This window comes from Heterocephalus glaber, unplaced genomic scaffold, assembly GCF_053883595.1.
Source record: "Heterocephalus glaber isolate CG9 unplaced genomic scaffold, H.glaber_assembly_v1.0 deba00001463, whole genome shotgun sequence".
Lineage (NCBI taxonomy): Eukaryota > Metazoa > Chordata > Mammalia > Rodentia > Bathyergidae > Heterocephalus > Heterocephalus glaber.
In genome coordinates this window covers 2,259,462-2,281,896 of record NW_028258310.1, presented here as the reverse complement: position 1 = coordinate 2,281,896, position 22,435 = coordinate 2,259,462, and positions in this window count along the sequence as shown.

Here is a 22,435-nt window from a genome sequence, read left to right as displayed (position 1 = left end):
TACTTACAATTTCAGGCTGAGCACCAGCTGGGGAAACAGATGCTGACTGTTCTGAGGTTTCTGTTGTGGCGCTCGACATTGACTGACAGTCTGCATATTAAAGGGGTCTGCAGTGCTCCCACCTCCAGGTCCTCTATCCTGTAAAAAGTGTTCCCAAGCTTTGTCCAGCACTCTCCCCTCTATTTCCTGACTGGTTCCTCTCTGCCTAGCAGAGCAGATTTGCAAACCCATGCTACAGCACTCTTCTGAACTTGCAACCAGACATTGTTTGCACAAAGGACTGATAATCTTTTCCCATTTCACTGGTTCTACAGATAAACACCTGTGGATTTATGTTGCTATGTCTGAGAAATTTTGATTTCATTTTAAAAAGATATTTTTTGTGATTCCATTTTCTCAAATAGCATCCTCTTCTTTTATACACTGTTCTGACTTTACAAGAGCATGCAATTGTCAGAGTACTATTAATATTTTTGGTGTTGTGACATTTACAAATCTCTTATGTCAATCTTTATACAGTATTTCAATATTCTTAGAGGTAGACATTATTACAATTGTTATATGACACAGTTGAGATTCAGAGGGACCATGTTAAATGTCCAGTGTTACACATCTTAAAAATGGTGTCTGTCCTAGGTCTCAAATTCATGGGAAATCACATGAATTTTTCTATTTTGTTAAGCAACTTATTTAATGTAAGGGTTGAAAAGGTTATATTTCAAAAGCATTGTACTACTTTATATTCAAATATAAACATGTTCTATTAAGGCTTCCAGGAGTATTTATAGCAAGCACTCTAATGGTTCTAGAGCAGGTCATTCTAAACATTGGAGATAAGTACTTAATACCTATAAGGGTTAGCTTCTTTGCACCATAATGTATCTATTCCACAATAGCCATCTTGACTCTTTGGACAACTTAATAAATTTATTTCTGAAGTTGCTATAAAAACAGGAAAAGCATATGGGCTATGTACTCCTGGGAACAAAATTCAGAGTACAAGCACCACAGCCAATAGGTCAAATAGTTTCACTTTTTTTTAGCAAAGGCAATAATTTCTATACCAAATGTCATGATCATCCACCTCAACTACAGGGAACACAGGATCTGTTCAGATGCCTCTGATTTAGAATGGACAGCATTGCTCCAGAAAACTCTAATTGACCCCCTTCCAGTGGGACTATAAATCCCCCTCAAAATACTCCCACTTGCTTCAAGGATATTTATCTATAGTACTTCCACCTTCTGAAGCACTTCTCAAAGTACTCTCTAATGAGTGTCTTTAAGAGTTGTGATCGAAAAGGTGAATGCAGCTGCTGAGTTTCATCCAACAGAAAGGCAGGCTCATAAAAAACGCTACAGTGTGTCCTCATTCACCTTATTCCACAAATTTGGCACAGTGCAATTTCTTTTTAAAATTAATTTTATTGGTACATTTTAAATATTCATAATGATAACGTTCATCATATGGAATTTGTACCTGTGCATGATATATCTTGATTCTTCTCTTTTCCCCTTTCCTTTCTATCCCTTCAATGCCTCTTCCCCTCTTTATTTACAAAAGTTTTGTTTCCATATTTTCTTTCTATTCTCTTTTCTTCCTTTTCCCTTCCTTCTATATTTCCACTTCCCTCTCCCTATTTTCTCTTTCCATTTAAACATTTTCTTCCTATTTCACAATATCTATTCTACATTTTGGTACTTATTTACACTTTCAGTTTTTCACACTAGAGAAACCATGTGATATTTGAACATCTGTGTCTGATTTATTTTACTTAAGAGTTTGGTCTCTATCTGCATCCATTTAGCTAGAAATGTCTCAAGTTTATCTTTCCTAATGGAAGAGTAGTACCTCGTTGTATTAAAAAACAACCCACATCTTTATCCATTCATCTGGTTGATGAGCATTAGGGCTGTTTCCAATTCCAAGATTTAGCCACTGCAAATTGTGCTATGAACATGGACATGCATAGATAACTATGGTATGATGCCTTTTTTTATTCTTAAGTTCTTTTATTGATACATTTTAGGTATACAATACATTTACATATATCATTGGGTGTTTGTATCTGTACATGATGTATCTTGATTCTTATTTTTCCCCATTACCTGTGCGCCCTTCACCCGCTCCACCCTTCCCTATTTACATAGACTTCATTTCCATTTTTTTTCTTTTCTCATAATTTTTCCTTTCCCTTCTTTCCTTTCCCCTTCCCCTCCCTTCACTCCTACCTCTTTGATGATGCTTTTAATTCTTTCTGAAAGATACCAAGAAAGAGAATGGCTGGATCGAATGGAACCTCCAGTTTTAGTTTTTTGAGGAATCTCCACATTGATTTCCACAAATGGTTGTGCCAATATGCACTCCTGCCAACAGTGGAGAAAGTTTCCTTTCTCCCCACACCCCCGTCAGCATTTATTATTGGTTGATTTCTTGATAGCAGCCAATCTTTCTGCAGTGAGATGGAATCTCAGTGTTGTTTTAATTTACATCTCTCGAATGACCAGTGATGTTGAACATTTTTTCATATATTTATTTGCCATTTCTACTTCATCTGAGAAGAGTCTATTCATTTCAGATGCCCATTTTTGGATTGGGTCTTTAAATTTGGGAGGTCTGATTTTTTTGAGTTCTTTATATACTCTGGATAGTAGTCCTTTGTCTGAGGAACAGCTGACAAAAAAAATTTCCCACATTGTGGGTTGTCTCTTCACTCTGTTGGTGGTTTCTCTTGCTGTGCAAAAGCTTTTTAATAAGATGAGATCTCAGTTGTTGATTCTTTGTGCTATTTCTGTGTAATTGGGGTTTTGTTCATAAAGTCTTTATCTGTACCTATGACTTCAAGAGTTCTACTTATTCTATCTTTCAGCAGATTTAGTGTTTCTGTTTTGATATTTAGATTTTTCATGCATTTCAATTTTAGTTTAGTGCATGGTGAGAGATATGGGTCTAACTTTTGTCTTTGGCATGTGGAAAGCCAATTTTCCCAGCACCAATTATTATAGAGGCTATCTTTCTTCCAATGAATATGGCCTCTTTGTGAAAGATAAGGTAGTGGAGCATATTTAAAGTTGTTTCTGCATCTTCTATTCTTTTCCAATGATCCTAAGGCCTGGTTTTTTGTTGGTTTGTTTTGACCAGTACCATACTGTTTTTATCATTGTAGCTCTATGGTATAATTTCAAGTCAGGGCTTGTGATGTCCTTTACCTTGCCTTTGTTGCCCAGAATTTCTTTGCTATTCTAGGTCTCTTCTTGTTCCAAATAAATTTTAAGATTGTTTTCTCTAATACTGTGAGGTATGCTATTGATATTTTGATTGAGATTGCATTAAATCTGTATAACAATTTTGAAAGTATGGCCATTTTCACTATATTAGTTCTTCCTACCCAAGAACAAGGGCTATCTTTCCATTTTCTGATATTTTTTATCTCCTTTTTCAGAGTACTGTAGTTTTTAATGTAAAAGTCTTTTACTTCCCTTATTATGTTGATTCTTAAGTATTTCATTTTTTAGGATGGTGTCATGGAAGGTGTGATTTCCTTAATTTCTCTCTCAGATAGTTTGTTATTGGTGTACAGGAGTACTATTAATTTTTGAGTGTTGTCTTTGTATCCAGCTATGCTATTGAATTTGATTATTAAATATAGAAGTCTTTTGGTACAGTTTTTGGAGTCTTCTCTGTAGAGTATCATGTCATCTGCAAATAATGATAATTTAAACTTTTTCTTTCCTATGCTTATTCCTATTATATATTCCATATATCATGAAAGGGTATTGGACTTTGCCAAATGCTTTTTCTGTGTCTATTGAGATGATCATGTGATTTTTATCTGGTTCTGTTAATATGGTATATTACATTTATTGATTTGCATATGTTGACCTATCCAATATGTTCCTACTTAGTCATGGTTTATAATCTTCTTGATAATTTTTTGCATTCTGCTTGCCAGTATCTTATTAAGGACTTTTGCATCTATGTTCATTAGGGAGATTGCCCTGTAATTGTCTTTTTTGGTTGGATTCTTTGGATTTGGTATCAGGGTAATACTTGCTTCTAGGAATGATTTAGGGAGTATTGCTTCTCTTTCAATTTCATTAATGAGCTTGAGGAATATTGGCATTAGATCGTCTCTAAATTTTTTTTGTAGAATTCAACACTGAATCCATCAGGATGAGGGCTTTTCTTTGTTGGTGGGTTTTAAATTACATCTTCAATTTCATTGAATGATATTGGGTTATGTAGAATTTTTTATATCTTCTTGATTCAACTTTGATAATTCTATGTATCTAGGGGTCTGTCTTTTCTGAAATCTCTCATTTTTTGTGTGTTTTCCATCTTTTTAGAATGCAAGTTTGCAAAGTAGTTATCAGTGACCTTGATTTCTGAAGGATTCATTGTGATTCCACCATTTTCATTCCTAATTGAATGGCTTTGAGCTTTTTTGATGAGGGTGGCAAAGAGTTTTTCAATTTTATTTAATCTTTCAAAGAATCAACTCTTTATTCATTGATTCTTTGTATTGTTTTCTTAATCTCAGTTGCATTAATTTCCACTCTAATCTTTATAACTTCCTCCCTCCTATGAGCTTTGGCCTTGACTTGCTCTTCTAAGAAGAATAAAACTAAAAGCTAGAAAACTAGAATTTTGAAGTTCAACATTAGGTTATTTATTTGAGCCTGTTCTATTTTTCTGATGTGGGAATTTACCACTATAAATTTCCCTTATAGGACTGCTTTCATTGCATCTCATAAGTTTCAGTATGTCTCATGTTTTCCATACTTTGTGTATGAATTTCTTTTTGAGTTAAATGTGTTTCTTGTATGCTGCATATTGTTGGATCTTATTTCTTGATCCATTCTCCCAATCTGTTTCTTTTGTGTGGTGAACTGAGACCATTTACTTTGGTGGTTAATGCATTGATTTATCCTTCTCATGTTGTTTTCCTGTTTTTGGTTCCCTTTCTTTCCCCTCTTTTTAATTACTTGCCTTGCCATGTGGATTTATTCCATTGGGGTTGATGGAGTTGTAGTCTTCATTGTCTCTTTGTAGAATGTTCATCAGGACATTTTGAAGTTCTGGTTTGGTGGTCATGAATTTCTGCAGGTGTTCTTTGTCATGGAGGTATTGTATTTCTCCATCAATTCTGAAAGATAGTTTTGTGGGGTACATCAACCTGGGTTGCAGGTTGTCTTCTTTAGGGCTTAAAATATTTCATTCAAAGCTCTCCTTGACCCATGGGTTTGTATTGAAAAGTCTGCTGTAATTCTGACAGGCTTTCGTTTTTAGGTGACTTGATTCTTTTCTCTAAACGTTTTAATATTTTGTTCTTGTGTTGAATTTCTGGAATTCTATTACATGCCTCAGGGTAGATTTATTTTTTATCATGGTTCATTGGAGCTCTGTATGTGTTAAATTCTTTTTCCATGCTTGGGAAGTTTTCTGCCATTACTTTTGTGAACAGGTTTTTTTTCTTAAAAGTCATTTGCACCATCTCTTGTTTTTTCTTTGACTCTGGTCAACTGCATCTTATTCTTTGCAGCTGTTGGACTGATTTTTTGTGGTCTTTTGCTATTTTAAAGACATTTTTCTTTTCATGATCACTCCAAAATTTTGTCTTCTAGACCTGATATTTTGTCCTCACATTGGTTCATTCTGCTACACATACTTTCAATAGAATTTTTAATCACCTGAATTAATCTTCTGGATTTGTCTGATTGAATCTGTTTCAAGAATCTCATTTATTTGCTATGTTGGACATGGTTTCCACCATTTTCCTAAGTTCCTCTATTTTTGTTTTTATCTGTATCTTCTCTAGATTCAGTAATCATGCCCTTCACTATGGTCATCATCTCTGGTTAGCTGAGAAAATATTTCTGATTTGATTTTTTCTAAAGCCTCATTCATTTGCCTTGTTACTTTTGGTGTTACCACTTTAGAGAGTCTAGGTGGGTGGCTTTCAAATGGTTCCACCTCATTGTCTCCTAGGTTTGCCTTTGCCAAGCTGGAAATCTGGAGTTGCACTTTGCTTCTGTGTCTTCTCATTTTTTATTTTTATTTTTAGTTTAATTCCTGTATTGAAGCTTATAAATTATGTATGCTAGGTATCTTTATTGCTAGTATTTAGAACCCTTAAGAAATGACAACTTCTCAGAAATCTCTTCAAGGTGTAGTTGGCTTTTAGGTTTTGAATCTGTTGCAAGATTTTACTTCTTCAATTTATTGGGGATGAGAAATTGCTGCCTATTTGGCCTAGTTCTTGGTTCTTTGGCACTGGTTAATAGTATTGTTTATAACCTTCAGGCAATCTCAGTCTTGCCATAAAAGGAAGAACAACTGATTAGAACAATTATGTCACCTTGATTAAAGTAATAAAATAAGTAATAACAATAGCATCAAACACATCCTAGAAAATAAGAAATTGTGGTAACTCAATTTGCCACTTTAACCATTTGAACAGGTTTTGTAGTTATATAACAAAATCTAAAACAAACTATAAATTTGTGTAAATACCCCCTCAATATGGCAATTTTTACCCTCAGGGGCGATGATTTAAAAGGGGTTAGGGGAAAAATAGAGAAATAGAAGAAGAGAAAGTGATTAAAAGCAAGGCTGGAGGACAAAGGAAGATTTTGCAAGCTTTGAGAACTAGTGAAAAGATAGAAGAGAAAGAAAGAAGGGAGAAACAGAAAGAACAGAGCAAAACAAACAAAACCTAGAAACCATGTTCTCACTCATATGAAAAGAAGAATAAATAATCAAGAACCAGAGAAAAAATAGAAAAAATTAAAAATTTATAAAGTAAACAAAGGAAGAAATCTGGGAGTTAGAGGGGAGAATGCTGGACAAAGCTTGGGAACATTTTTTATGGGGTGGAGGACCTGGAGATAGGAGCACTGCAGACCCCTCTAATATGCAGACTGTTAGTAAATGTCAAGACCCACAACAGAAACCTCAGGATAGCCAGCATTTCTCCAGGTGGTACTCAGCCTGAAATTGTAAGTAGAAGGACACAGTGGCAGGAAAATATCAGTTTGGGAAAGATTAAATTCCATTCATCCACATTGTGGTCCCCCTCTTTCCTCTCCCCATGGGCTTCAATTCTCACTTCAGATCCTTTCTGGGTCCTGGAGACCTACTTTCCTCCTCCTTCTCTTCTTCATGTTGCTATATTCCAGTGTCTGTATTCCAAATATCTGAGAGGCTGTTTCTCTGCTGCTCATCATTCTGCCATAGTTTGTAGAAGTTGCAGTCCATAGTTGGCTGGCTCCAAAGTAGAGTGGCATGGCAGAGAGGGATCGTGGAGCAGGCAAGAGGTAGCAGCAGCCAAGCATCAGCAGCCCACAGAGCAACTTCTGGGTCTTCCCAAAGTCAGAATGACTATGAAAGATAAGTGTTTTAAATGGATTCAGAACATTGAAGCAGCCACAAAAAATGCAACTAAAAACAAGAAAGACTTCTTGATATGCCTCAGAAAGTGGCAAGATGGATCACATTAGTGTGCTTGAAGCAATGGGGAGTATTTTGAGGATTAATGATAATATAACTTTTATTGTAATAAATTTCTAAAAGTTAAACATTCACCATATTTTTTATTATACCTTGGATTAATGGTTTCAAAACATGTTTTACCTCCTCATTACTAAATAAATCAGCAAACCTAATGATCTCTTAACTTATTTACTACTGCCTTGATGTTCTGCCTCACATTGGACCCACAGCAATTGAATTAGTTGAGTGTGAGTGGAAACCTCTGAACTATGAGCCAAATAAAACATTTTTTCTGTTAAGTTGTGTATGCCAGGCATTTTGTCGCAGCAACAAAAAAGGTGACCAATGAAGACTGAGTTTTAAAAAATTTTAATTTATATTGATAATTTCCTTTTATAAAAATTGTAGCAAATCTTTGTTCTGATAGCAAAACATCGTGCCAATATCCTCATCAACACTAGATATTTCTTTTCAATGTGATAGGTACAAACACTGTGTCTCATTTATATTTTATTTTAAATTTCCATTCTAGTAAAATGATTGACCATTTCTTCATAGGGTTGAAACAGCTGACATTTCTATCATGTGCTTCTTCATTTCATTTGCTCATTTTTCATAGCATTCTATTTTTCTTTTTAAAAAATAGCAATCTCCAAGAGACTTTCATCTTTTCTACATTTGGCTTTTCAATCTAAGTACTGTATTCATAACCATGAGTCAGGTCAGTGTTCAAATATATCATTGCAGTTTAATTGCACTCACAGCATCCTCCCTCATCTAGTGAGAAAAGTGAAGAAGGAAGGCGACGATGTGGTTGATCTTGAAATTTCTCTCAATGTGCAACAACTAAAGAAATTCTACAGAAAAATCATCTTGTTAACTTCTTCAAACCAGAAATCTATTTAGACTGCAATATAGACCTAATACTCAGCTTGCAGAATTGCAGAATTTTCCAGTTTGGTGTTGCTCCAGGTTAAAAAACATACCAGCTCAAATATGTGAATTGGTATCATTTGCCATCCATTCCTAATATAATGACTGATTTCCCACTCTGGATGCAGTTAGCTACAGGCAATGGGTTTGAACCAAGTCCAGGTGGATTGGGGCCAGGCATATTAAATTTAAGGCAGCTATTGCACAACTCCCTGCAGAAATTGTGCAAATAATGTAGCTGAAGTGCTTTCTGTATGTTGTGTAACCCAACTCTTTTGGCAACCTGGTTAATTCCTTGCCCTTTTCTGTAGTATTCACAGTTAGGAAATACACTAAATTGTGACTGAAACCATAATAGAAGTTGTCAAATATTACATTCAAAATATTACCCTCTTTACTTTTAATTTAGGAAGAAAAATAGTTACTCCTTAGTGCTATCTTCCTTTTGCTAATTCCACTAACATCATCATTACATAAATCCAATCCCAGAGCTGATGGTTATTCTAAATTTATGATTTTTTTTCTATAGAGCTAAATATAGAGCTTATTAAAAACTGGCTTAATTAATGCCAAAGAAGTTTTAATTGTACTTACATCCAATTGGACCACCATATTGAAGCATGTCTCACATAGGTGTATGCATGCTGTCCTCAGCAATTAAATTTTCATGTGCACCCACCCTCTTTTTGTGTTTTTTTTCAAAAGGAGGCCTGTGACACAAGAAATTTTTAAATAAAAATACTAAGATGCATTTAATCCAAAACTTTCAGTAACTCCAGTTTTAGTCTTTACAAAAATGGATGTGTTGATGTTGTCACAGTTCCAGTGAGAAAGTAATTTCAAGAATACACACAAAGTTTTGCAGGAGTCATTGAAAACTAAGACTTGACGAAAAGAACTAATGTGTTAAGTATATAGATACAATGTTTTTCTAAGGGGAAATGTTTAAGAGGTTACTTCTATACGCTTTGTTTTTCCTTGTAAATTTATTTCCAACTGCAAATTAAGAACCATGGAATAATTAGATATTGACAAATAAATCCTAAGGCATAACTTGGGAGTCAAATTGGCAAAAACACAGGGTACAGCAATTTGGTGCATTACAAATCTAGGGTGATGAGCACCTGAGAAACTCAAGTAAGGATTGCATTTCAAATCCTGGGAGAATTTGGCAAGGCACTGGAAACTGAAGCAAAGAGTCAGAATAGGGGTTTGTTTTTTTTTTTTTTTGGTAACCTACTGTCAGAGTTTAATTTTGCTTTTGTTTCCTAGAACAAGTAACTTAGTTTAAATGGGATTTGGACAAGCTCAGCTATAGGAATTAGTAACCAATTTGCTTTTAAGGGTCATATTTCATGTTATACTTAATAGGTATCACATGTTTTTAGTTGGTCTTTTCTATATATTGATGTTGGCTTACAGGGAAGAAGAAATCAAATAATAAACCACCATGATACTTAAGAGATTGTATCCATAAATCATGTATAGCTGTAACATCAGTGTTTGTTTAAGGATATGATTATGTAGCATGCCATAAAATATTTGTGTTTATTTGTGTATGTCATTCATGTCTAAAAATATTCTTTCTGGGCAAGAGTCTAGTTGCTGGCCTGTTGACCTAAGGACAAACATCTGGCAATTAAATGGAAAAAATTGTAGGGTTAATTGATAGGGGAAGAGTAATAGGATTCTGGCTGTGCTTGAGATCAGGATATGACCTCTGAGATATCATGGACTGGAAACTGGAAACATTTTATATCTTGTACTTGAAAAAATATTTGAAGCCGCACCACATGCCATAGTTAATCAGTGTCAAAATGTATTGTTCTATGTCTTTGGAAAACAAGCAAGAGGTACATGAAATGGAAATAAGTTTGCTCCCTTGTTATGGCCTGAATTATGTTCACAGAAAATTCATATGTTGAAATTGCAACTGCCTATGTGACAGTATTTGTAGATGAAGACTTTACGGAAGTAATTAAAATAAAATGAGGTCAAAGCATGGGGCTCTTATCCAGTATGACTGGTGTCAGTATAAGAAGAGAAAGAGACAGTAAATCTTTCCCTCTCGAGACCTCCCGCATTTCTCTCTCTCTTTCTGTCTCTCTCTCTCCCCTCTCTGCCTCTCTCCTTCTCTCCTCCCTCTTTCCAGGAACACAAAACAAAGGTCTTACAAGGACAGAAGGAGAATTCAACTTTTTTTTTAAGCCAATGTGAGAACCCATACCAGAAACTTAACTGGGCAGCATCTTGACCTGAGACTTCTAGCATCCAAAACAGTGACAGAATAAATTTCTGCTGTTCAAGCCATTCAGTCTTTGATATTTTGTTATGGCAACCACTGCAAGTTAATGTACCGTTTGTGCCTGAAAATAGAGTACAAGGTAAGTAAAATATATTGGGGTATCTGTGGTACCAAAGCAGAGATGTTGAGTTTCTATGGATTACTTGGAGACAGACATCTCCAATAATTGGCTAGGAATCCTCTAGAAATATCCAACATGCTCATAAAGGTCATCAGAATAAGTGGAGTGGACATCTGTTGTTCTGAGTTGGCTACATTAACTCTTCCTTTCCCTACCTCATCACATAGCTTTCCTGTAAGAAAGGATCTGTATGGTTTGATTGCAGTTAAAACCCTACACCTCAGGGCTCCAAGTTGAGTAGATGACTCAGATCTGGACTATGAAAGTACTATAACCTCTGACAGAATGATTTTATTTGTGGTCAACATGTGGCAGTCACAGCCACTTAATACTAGCTTCCACACCACTGGAACCACTAGCAAAGATGCACATACTTTCTGACGGAGTTAATAAGATGAAGAGATGCAAATCTGGTGCTTCTGTGGCCATTTCTAAGAGAATTAACTCAAAATAGAGGAAGTCCAAGGAGAAGAGAAAGATATACTTTGATAGCACTTTTAAAGAAGCAACATGCAGCCATCCTTGGGCCTAAATTTAGACTTTTGCATTAATATAGCCAATAATTCAACCCATTTTTTTTTCATGAGCTTTCTTGAGTTGGGTTTCTGGCTCTTTCAGGCCAAAGACACATTTTAGTCACCACTATGCCTAGAAATTAAAAGAAATTTAAAACTCCAATTTAAATGTCTTCTTTTTCCTAATTCACCTAAACTTGCATTTAGCTTCTGTTAAGGCTGAGTTCAAATTCCATATTCTCTATAGGTTGTTTCTTTTTCTGGGCTCTTATCTCTTGAGAAGAATATTTAGGTGCCAAGCCTGTGCAACCTTAATCTATTATTTTGTCTGTGTGTGCAGCTTTCGGAATTAACAACTTAAAAACCCTGAAAGATGTACAGAATAGAGAGCCTGGAAAATTACCTATGAGACTATTCTACAAGGTTTGGTGGGTTAATCTGTTGAGAAGAGGGACAGGGAAGATTGTCACAGGGCTAGAAAGTGAATCTTCAGGTTTTCTGTGAGGTAGATAGCTATGGAGGCAAGACATAGACACAGACATTCCCAAGCTCTGCAGAAAAATAGAGTGGACTGAGAGTGAAACCCATGTAATCAATCCTCGGGATGTGGCTAGGAATAGCAGGGGTAAAAGGGCTACTTTTTAGGAATACCCTTGTTTGTGGTTTACTAATTGCAGTGATATGAAGACTGTTTCCCAAAGCATTATCTCCAAAGAAATCTTATTTGGAAATAGGATCTTTGCAGATGTAAGTTAAGATTTTAGGAAGGTGAAATCACCCTGGATTTAGTTATAAGTTCAGTGAATGGTGTTCTTATTTTTTTTAAAAAAGGAGAAGACCCCAAGACCTAGGGAAATAGACAATGTGAAGAGAGAATTGTCCTGCTGTAAGCCAAGCTGCCATAAGATTGAAGACGCAAGAAAGAATTCTCCTTTAGGAGGAACATGGCTCTGTTGACACCTTGATTTCAAATTGTTGGCCTCTGGTGCTGTAAGAAAATTAATTCCCGTGCTTTTCAGACAATAAATTCTTGGTAATTTGTTGTGGCATCCATAGAAAATTAATACACTAGCACAACTGTAAAGTATGGGAAAGTGGCAAGAAAACCGAAAACTCTAAGAGATGATTTTACTAAAAAAGGGGAGTGATGTCAAAGTTCATTAGCATCGAGATCAAAACTGCTATTCCTCACCTGCAGCCCAACTTGTGTTATTAATCCTAATTAACCAGATCCTGACCAGAATTTGTACTCTATTTGATGGCCATCCTCAGGAACAGCAAGGATTTGCTGAGCTTCTGCACTTTCTGAGAGGGAGAAGGGACTGAGAAAAAGAGGTTTGTTGATTTTGCTACAGAAATTCTTCAGTGTGCTCTGGCATCGTGACAATTTGGCCATCTGCTTTGTGGAGTATCCAGCACCAGCCAAGAGACAGTATAATTTCTGTCACTTCTTAGAAAAGCATCCTTGTAACACAACAGTTATTTAGCAGGTTCATTGTGTGGTACTGTAAATTTTTATGACCAGGGTCACCATCTATCCCAGTTTGCCTTGGACAGCCCCAATTTATGCCTGTTTTCTCAGCCCTCTTCTTTTTGCTTTGAAAGGTGTCCTTGTTTGGAAAATGAATCATATAACCATTCTACTTATGACATAATCTCCATTTTTTGGCAAAGAAAAATAAAAAACTGCAAATTGATTTACTTTTGTTTTCTTGCCAAATTTGCAAGATTACTTAAATGCAATGTTTAGGAAATAGAGACTCATTTGCTCAAAGAGAGTTTTGCTCACGAGTTAGAAAAGGGAAGTTTGTGATTATTTATTTACTAAAAACTGGTTGGCTAGCCCTAAATTGGGCCCTACCCACCCTCATCCTGTTCTTCCCCTCCTTGCTTTTTGAATTGTCCACCCCAGCAGTGCCTCTCCGCAGTGAAAGAAATTTGGCTGCTTTAGCAGTGTGACAACTGCACACATCCATGTCTGCAAAGCAGGTGTAAGCTGGCATTCTGCCCAAGCCTGGCCAGACAGCTTCATAAATCCTGCCCTTACCGCAGCCCAAATTACTTTTCATGACACAAAGCCAAGCTGTGTTATTCACCTAATGCCTCGATTTACAGTTCCCAGGACAAAAGAACATACAGATAGAGTTTCAGGGCTCTGTTTGCCTTTGAGTTTATCTAGAGGTCAGTTTCAGGTCAAGCTCAAGAAACCTGACAAATAGTGGTGAAGAAACCTAAAAATAAATTAAGTGCAAGCAGGAAATTTAAATATTCTTTGTTCTTGTGCCAAAAGAAAACTTAACTCAATTTACATTCTTTTAATATCTGAAATAAACAGCTGTTCTCCTATTCATGGCATACTAGGAAATTATTATGCTCTCTTCAGCTCATGTGCATATGTATTCATGAGCTTACACATAAGGTACACACATGTATGCAACGCATGAGACTGCACAGTCTTCATTTAAGTATTTGTTCTTATGTCTTCAAAGACCTGACTTACTGGAAGACTAAGCAGTCTATAGTTAGAGAAGCTCTTATCTGGGAGAGTGCTTGGTGGTCCAGGAGTGCCATCCAATGCCCTGCCAGGCTTAGGAGAATAATGACTTCAAGTAAGAAATATCACACTCTGAACAAGAAAGCAGACCTAGAAATGCAGGTATTTGACTAGAGATAACTGTTTATAAGTCATATTTCTCAGAGTGAAGGCCAACTGGGCACCCTCAAGAATGCTTCCTGCAGAAGGCTACAGAATAAAGAAGTGCTGGAGGTCTCCATCAATGCCTAGTTTGCAAATTACTTTCTTTTATTTGGCTTTGTTTCCAAGAGTATGTATATTCCCAGTCCACCATTTTTACTCACCTATGTCCCTCTTTAGTCTCCCTATATCTCCTTACTCAACAACCCCACTCTCAGATAATAAAATAAATGAGAAATGTAATTATATAGCTACCAGTATAGAATCAATGTTTTCTTTGACCAGGTCTAGTGATTTTATGAAAGTAAATAAATGAAGCAGCCAGTAATGAGTGGATCTCTCAAGATATTTTGCACTAGTCACTGAAATTCCAGTGAAATGCTGGTGTCGAAATCTCAGCATCCTAAAATGTACATGGCTAAGATGTTAGTCCTAGCAAGGTTACTAGCATGGCACCTCATTCTCCAGGTTGGTGAAAAGAGAGTTTCTATGGAAAAGAGTAGACAACAATAAAGTCTAATTTCCCTGTTTCAGATTACTACACCTGACAGTGAGATTTACCTTACAACTGCTGATTTTTTTTCTATATGAAAATGTCATGCTGTAAATTTTTCCTCTGATCACTCCTTCAAATCTTCTTTTCTTTACTTTCACAGTGTTACAGAAGAAATGATAGAAATTTCACTAAGGGAAATAAGACATTTCTGAAGAGTAAACACACTGACCTCATCAAGTTTTAAAATAGATTTGTAAAAAAAAAAAAATAGATTTATAGCTTGCAGATGACTTTGTTACAAATTTACAGGACAAGATTTTTTTCTAAAGTCCGAATCAAATAGGACATCACTTTTAAGTTTCTGAATGTAAAGAAGTGTGGCAGAGGAATGTTTAGAGGTGCCTGGTTTGATAAATCAGCTATGTGACTCATGGAGAGTAGCTCTTGGACAGTTGTGGTAAAAGAAGTTTGAGGAATGAGTGACTTAGAGGACAGACACATCCTATGGCACTGTTAGCATGCACACTTGCTCTACCTACATTCTCTCACCTCCCACTCACTCCACACATGCTGATGGGCCCACTGCAAGGCCTCTGGCTTTCCTCCAACAGCTTCTACTGATTCACAAATAGTGAATGCTAAAAAGGATAAGATTTCATTCTCGCAGAGCAGCCCTCAGCCAACGGCACAAGGAGGTTGGTGGAAAAGTACTGCAATAAGAGTAACTAAAATATGTTTTACACTGGCTTCCAATAGTCCTGGGCAGGACTGCAGCCTCACTACACACAATGGTAGTTGCTCAGTAGCACATCCTTTAGTGGTGCCTTTTCTTCTCCCTCTCATGTCTCCATTCCTCAAAACATGCTTCCTGGGTGCCCTCACAAAATTGTAGTTGAACACTTGTCTGGGTCAGGTTCTGCAGGATCCTAACCTAAGGAATTCTACTATGAGGGTAGTAGTGAAAACGCAGGTGAGGCTTTAGGACTATGTGACTTGATTCTGAAGAGCAATCCCCATAGGTAATTTGGAAAGAGCCCAGAGGATGGTGCCCCACAATGCCCAAGTAGATGGAGGTTATAGAATACTACCTTCCAGATGCGAATGTGTGAGTGAAGAGTGTTTTTATTGTGTGTATGCATGCATGCATGTGCAAACTGCAGGGCAGGGACTGTGGATTGTGGGGAGAGTAAGTAAAGATTTCTAGCCTTCTATTATTAGGATTATGACTGTAAAGACAAAGCATCACTTTGAGATTTGTCTGTGTGTTTGAAAAGATGGCTGAATGTTATTAATATATTCCAGGAATTACTGAACACCAACTTGAAGCTTTTATCAGCTTTCCTTTGCTTCCATTTCTAAAGCAAAAATGCCTTCCCTCCAAATACTCTATTAAAAGAACATATGAAATTAATGAAACATATCATTACTTTTACAATGGCCAAATTGTAGATTTGTCACAGTACAGAGACAGAAACTCATTAAGCCATTGTGCTTCTGCTTCACATTTTATAGTGTCTTAAAAGAAAAAGAATTTTCTAAACCCACCAAACCTTCTTTTTTGCTATTATTTCTATGAAACTTCTTTTATAGTTGGAGCTGCAAATCTGACTTATCTGTTCATGCCTGTAGTATTGGTAGAACAGAAATTAAGAGTAGCTATGGTTGAAAAATGAGAATCTTAATTTTGGGCTGGGAATTTCATGGTATATTTGTGCACTAGGATAGAGTTGACAAGTCCTTGCATCCTTTGAAAGCAGATGAATACAGCAGCATTATTATCAGCCTGTCAACCCCCTTCCTTCAAATCTTTCAGGGAAACTGTGAATTATTTATCCCATTGGGTTTGGGCATTTTAGCAAACGTCAGCATGACTGCAGTGTGAAGCCAAGCTGATCGCTCAGTTACCCTCTACATCACACTGAACAATGCTGGATGTTTTGAGGGGATACAATGAATTCAGGAAAGAATGATAGGAGAAATCTGTATGAATCAAAGGAGAATTGGTCAATTCCCTTTTTACACTCTCCCCCACAAACCTTTGAAAGACTATAAAAACCTCTTACACCTATCCAAAAGAATGTTTGGTAATTTTATTATCAAATTTTGTTTGTGTTTCAAAAATTTTTGCACAGGGACTATTTGACATAAATTATTTTTAAAGTTCATGATTTTTTTCACTTGAAAATAAATAAATGTTTTTAATAAAACACTTGACAAAGGTGCTTGAAAAAGCATTTTTCTGGGCTTCATTGTGAAATTTTGTATTTCTTGTCTAAGAAATGACCTATTCAGAGAGAAATATATTTCCTTTGGCCCTTTACCACATTCTCATTCTCCTGGATAGTTTTCAGTTGCTTTTTTTCTTTCTGATACCAGGGATGGGGATCCAATTCAGGACCTTACACTTGTGAGGTAGACGTGGCACCACTGAGTTAAATCCCTGGCCCTCAGTTGCTTTTTTTTTTTTCAATCAGTCAGAGTTCTACAGGAAAACAGAGCCAATTGTATAAACATAAGTGGAGAAAGAGATTGGTGTGTTTATAATTGTCTAATTATGTATATATAAATATAATATATTAATAGATGTACAATAATATATACCATACATATAAATACATAATTGGGAGACAGATCTTAAGCAATTGATTTACATGATTGTGGGGCTGGCAAGTCAGAAAACTTTAGAAAATATTGGCACGCTGGAAACTTACAAAGGATTTCTGTATTACACTCAAGGAAAAATTCCTTCTTTTCTCAGAAGCCTCAGTCTTTGCTCTTAAGACCTTCAGTTGATTAGATGAAGATCACTCCTATTAGAGAAGATAATCTGCTTTATTTAAAAGTCAACTGACTATAAATATTTTTGTTAATCACATCCACAAATATTCTCACAGCTACATCTAGACTGGCACAATATCAAGCAACCGGATCATAGCCTAGCCTAGTTGACATATAAAATCTACCATCACAGCACTCAACAGAAAAGCACTGCCTTTGGGCCTTATATTGCATTAGAAAGAAGATAGTATTGAGAGAGAGAGAGAGAGAGAGAGAGAGAGAGAGTTAAAATCTATGTCTGGTACTTTCTGAATGTGTTTCCTCATTTATAAAATCATGAAAGTCAATTAATACTTTTTTCATTGCAGAACACAGAAAACTTAACCCAGTCCCACTCAAGAAGTCAAAAGGGAAGTATATCAGTTTAAAGGATTAAGACTTTTGACATTGGACTGAATTTAGGGTTCAGTGTGATCTAGGGCCCATGTAATATTGTGAGACTCAGGATCTCATTCTTCTCACCTCTCAGTTCCTCTTGATGCCCTGTCCTGGTCCCTCCTCATCTAGGTCCTCTCCTAATAGTGGCAGGCCATTTCTAGCAGCTTCAATCTACAACTTTTTAGGTTAAAGATTACTTTTAAGTTCTGCAAGGCCACACCAGTTACCAACTACTTTATGTGTCCAGAGCATGAATAGTCTCACCATAGCTGAGCTTACACACCTACTGTATTTACTGGACCTTGAGAGGCATACAATACCTCTAGATACACAGAGAGTGAGTAATGAATCAGTCTTCAATCAGTAATTGGGACCGCCTTACAAAGAAAGGAGAAAAATTGCTGGAGAGGCAAAAAATGGCAACTGCATGATTATTTAAGTACTTAACTCACAGGGCTGGTTCATTGAAGTTCAGTCTCTCTCTAGGCATTGTGTTCTGATATTTCTTGGTAAGTACCTAGATAAATATTCTCAGGCATTGTAACACACTGTGATAGGATAAGAATAAACATACATAATTGAGAAAAATGTTTCAGATGCTGTTAGGGGATTTGTCTTTGTAAGTCTTACTAAAGATGGTCAACACTATCTTGGTAATGTCAATTTTGTATAATAAATCTGTCCCAAGAAAATGAATAGAATTGATTGGAAGTGAAATATTGGCAATTCAGAGTGACTAAAAAGAATAATATTTATTTGAAATTGAAAGGAAAGGAGTTACAAGCAGGAAATAAAATGAGCTACAATGGGAATTCTGAAAGATTCTATATTCAATTTATCTTTTACAGAAGAATTAAAACCAATTAATGAAACAGATTAACTCCTAGATGAACTTAGACACAGTACCCATTCTTCCCAGCTCTGTTTCATTCCTTTAGTTCTATCTGCCAGCTTTTCTCCTCCTTTCCTTCTAACTTCATTTGTATCATTGTGCCTTATATGCTATCTCCCGTGATGTTCTTGGGCTTAGAAAATGGTACCCATGCCTATGATTTCAGTCATTTGTCTCAGTGAAAAATGAAGTGTGTGTGTGTGTGTGTGTGTGTGTTAGTGGTGAAATGATATTGATTTGGAAATGTGGCAATTAGACATTCTTCAAATAGAAATTATTTTATTAATGACATTATTTTAATACAGAGTGAGCTCAGATTGTAGGAAAAAAATATTCCTGTGAATCCACTATGGCAGTCCAAGTTCCCAGAAAAACTGTAGGCCTAACTTTGATTGAGACCTAGTTAGGTGAATATTACTGTTCGAGTAAAACAAAGCACTTCAAACATTGCAGTAGAAAGTAATGAAGAAATCACCTTTAAGAGAGAGGAAGAAAAGAAAGGTGGGGTAGCAAAAGATAATTAATTACTAGAAAAGTTTTAATGGAATCAATCTTTCTTTCTTTCTTTCTTACTTTCTTTCTTTATTGTGCTAAGGATTCAATTTAAGGTCTTGAGAATGCAGGCCAAGCACCTTACCACTAAACTACACCCCCAGACCTGAACACATAAATTCTTTCCTGAAGTGTTTCTGAATACTTTTTCTAATAATTCTAATTTTTTCCTCAAATTTTGAGAGTTGAAAATATTTACATATTCAAACATATTTCTCTGCCATGCCAGCAACCTGGAAAGACAGCTAAGAATTACTCTTGTTTCCTGGGTGCTGAATCATCTTTAATGGGTATGGGAGAAAAACATATTAAAATACTGACTTGAAAATAACCATAAAGCTTTAGAAAAAAAAGTAGAGGTACATCACACTTTAGTCCTCCTAATCTTAGAAGGATTTCATATGGAATAAAATTTCATATGAAATAAAATTAAAACACAAATTAAGATATAAATTAAAAGAGGGATAAAGGAAGAAAATCTACTAAATCAAAGAACTGTATAGGTTCTATATAAGTAGCATTTACTTTCTCATATATATCTTGAACTGTATACAAATAATGATCAACTTGATTCATAATTTTTCCCCTTACAAAGATAGTCTACTAACAGGCAATTCCAATCCTTTCTGTTTTTTTAAATGTCTCAGCAAGAGCATCATCCGTCCATACTGTTACAGGCACCATTCTGAACCTGAGCCAACTTGGCCTTAGCATCTTTAAATGGAGAAAATCAAAGGACCATGTATGCTGTTGATAACTGAATTTTACCCCTGGTAAAATTATACTATCTAGATAGACTTTCTTCTCTATCAGGTTACCTGCCAAGACAGAGAGGCTTGTTCTGCTTTCTGTGTTTATTATCTCAACTGGACAGATTTAACTGTCAACCTTATCTCTACTCTCTCCCCAGATGAACAGAAATGAGTATGTTCCCTGGCCCAGTCCTATGGGGACAATTACAGGAAACTTCAGGGAGGCACCAGGGCTGTCCCTCAAGAGGACCCACATGGGAACTATCAGCAAGGATCCCAGGACTTAGCCAATTGAGATTGCATGATTTCCTACCTAGTACAGGGACTTTACAAGGCAAACCTGACCAGAAGCACCCCTCCAGGATCATGCTTCAAATGCTGACAGAATGGTCACTGGACCCGGGAATGCCTGCAGTCCAGGATTCCTCCCAAGCCATGTTCTTACTGTGGGAGACCCCACTGGAAATCAGAATGCCCAATGCTGGCAGCTACCTCTGGGTCATAACCCCAGGGACCCCTGACCATCTCCTTTTCAGACCTTCTTGACTTGGCCACTGAAGACTGAAGCTGCCCAAAGGCCTCAGAGGGCCCCTGGACCATCTCAGATGCTGAACTTTGGTCCAAATGGATAAGACTCTCCTTGGTCATCTACAGTTCCCCAACAGCTGTCCATCTGTGAGACCCTCCCTAGTGGGTACACCGCTCCCAGGTAAAGCTATATCCTGATGATCCCTCCTTGTGGAAATCAGAAGTAACCTCTCCTACTTCCCTTGGGCTGTCCTGAATTGCAGAAGATGTCTAAATCCCCTGCCCCTACCTATCCTACTGCTTCATGCACTTTCCTCATTCAGTCAGTCTTGGTCTTTCTCTTCTATATTAATGATTGATAGAGAGTACCCTAAACACCCCCAGTGTTTCTACTCTGCACTCTTCTGTGGATTTTACTTATAATCTCATTATGGCTTCAAATCAATTGTCTTTTGCTTCAGGGATGGAATCATTTCTCATCCTCTCACTTCAACTCGCCCTAACTACATTCCCCTCCTCCTCCTCCCTGCACTCTTTTGTCTGTCTAGTCCTCTTATTCCTTTTGATGTGCCACACCATAGCTTCTCCTAATTATCTTAGGACCTTACAGTTAACTCTCCCCCTGTACTATCCCATCCTCCAAGAATTCTTTCTCAATTAAGGTGTCTGTGCCGCCTGCATGTCCCACACAAAACAGCCATGAGAAACAGCATCCACCTCCTCAATGCTCTCTTTTTTTATATAATAACAAATAGTCAGCAATACTGTGACCGGCAGGAAAGGTTGTTGCAGAGTCTGTCAGCAGAAAAGGCCTTTACACAGCACTATGTTCCAGTCCTCAGTTCCAGGAAGTCTGAGTATAGCTACACCACCTTGGTTCCAGGAAACACCTGCACCACCACCCATTCTGAGTAGCATGGCTACACTGTTTCTGCCCCCAGAATCTTCTAGGCAGCAGCTTCTTAGACACCTCCAACACCTGGCAACCACCTTCCCCTTAACTTCCCCCTTAAAAATCTTTGCTCTCCCCTGCTCCTTGCTGACTCCATTCTTGGACTCAGCTTGCTTGCATCTGCATGAATAAACAACCTAGTTGCTCCAACCAAACCTGCCTGGATGGTCTCTCTGCTTTCCTCACCTCTACAGGTCAACATTGGCAAATGCTTTAATTTTTAAACTAATCATTATCATTATACCCTGTTTTGGAGATGAGACAAGTAAATAGCCACTTTAAGATTGCTCTATTCTTCTTGGCTGTGGAGTGGGGCAGAGGAGGGCCTTTTCCAACTCACTTTAACACATTGTCAGCTGGCCTACCTCTTGCTTCAATTGCAGCTTCCCCTAGTTGTTCTATGTTGACAATTCTCCTCTGTAAATAAAATTTTGGTCACATTTCTTAACTCTCAGGTAATTTTTGGCTTATAATATTCTCAGCTGCTTTCTTTTGTTTTTGTTTGTTTCTTTGTTATTTATTTTTGAGACAGGGTTTCTCTATGTAGTTCAGGATGGCATTGAACTCATGATCTTCTTGCCTCAGGGTCCCAAGTGCTGAGATTACAGGAATTTGTCACCACACCTAGCTTCTTAGTTGTTTTTAAAAGCTTGATCATTTTAATTTTATAAAATCAGTCTTCAACTCAGTTCCAAGTTTATCTTTTTGTTCTAAATTTCTACACTTATCTCACTCATACCACTCCCCACCAGGAGCAGTCATGGTTGTGGATTTAGTGGGTTGAGTTGGATAGAAAGGGCAATCTCCTTGTCCAACAAGAAGTGGAGAACCTGTCTATGAGTTCACAGCACATGATTCACAGTGTCTCTGGCTTGCTCTAGTTCAGTCTTGTTCAGATACTGGAGGCCATGATTGATTCAGAGTTCCTCCTGTTTCTTGGAGTAATATTCTTCCCCCCAGCCTCATCTCCTGAACTGTCTTTTCTT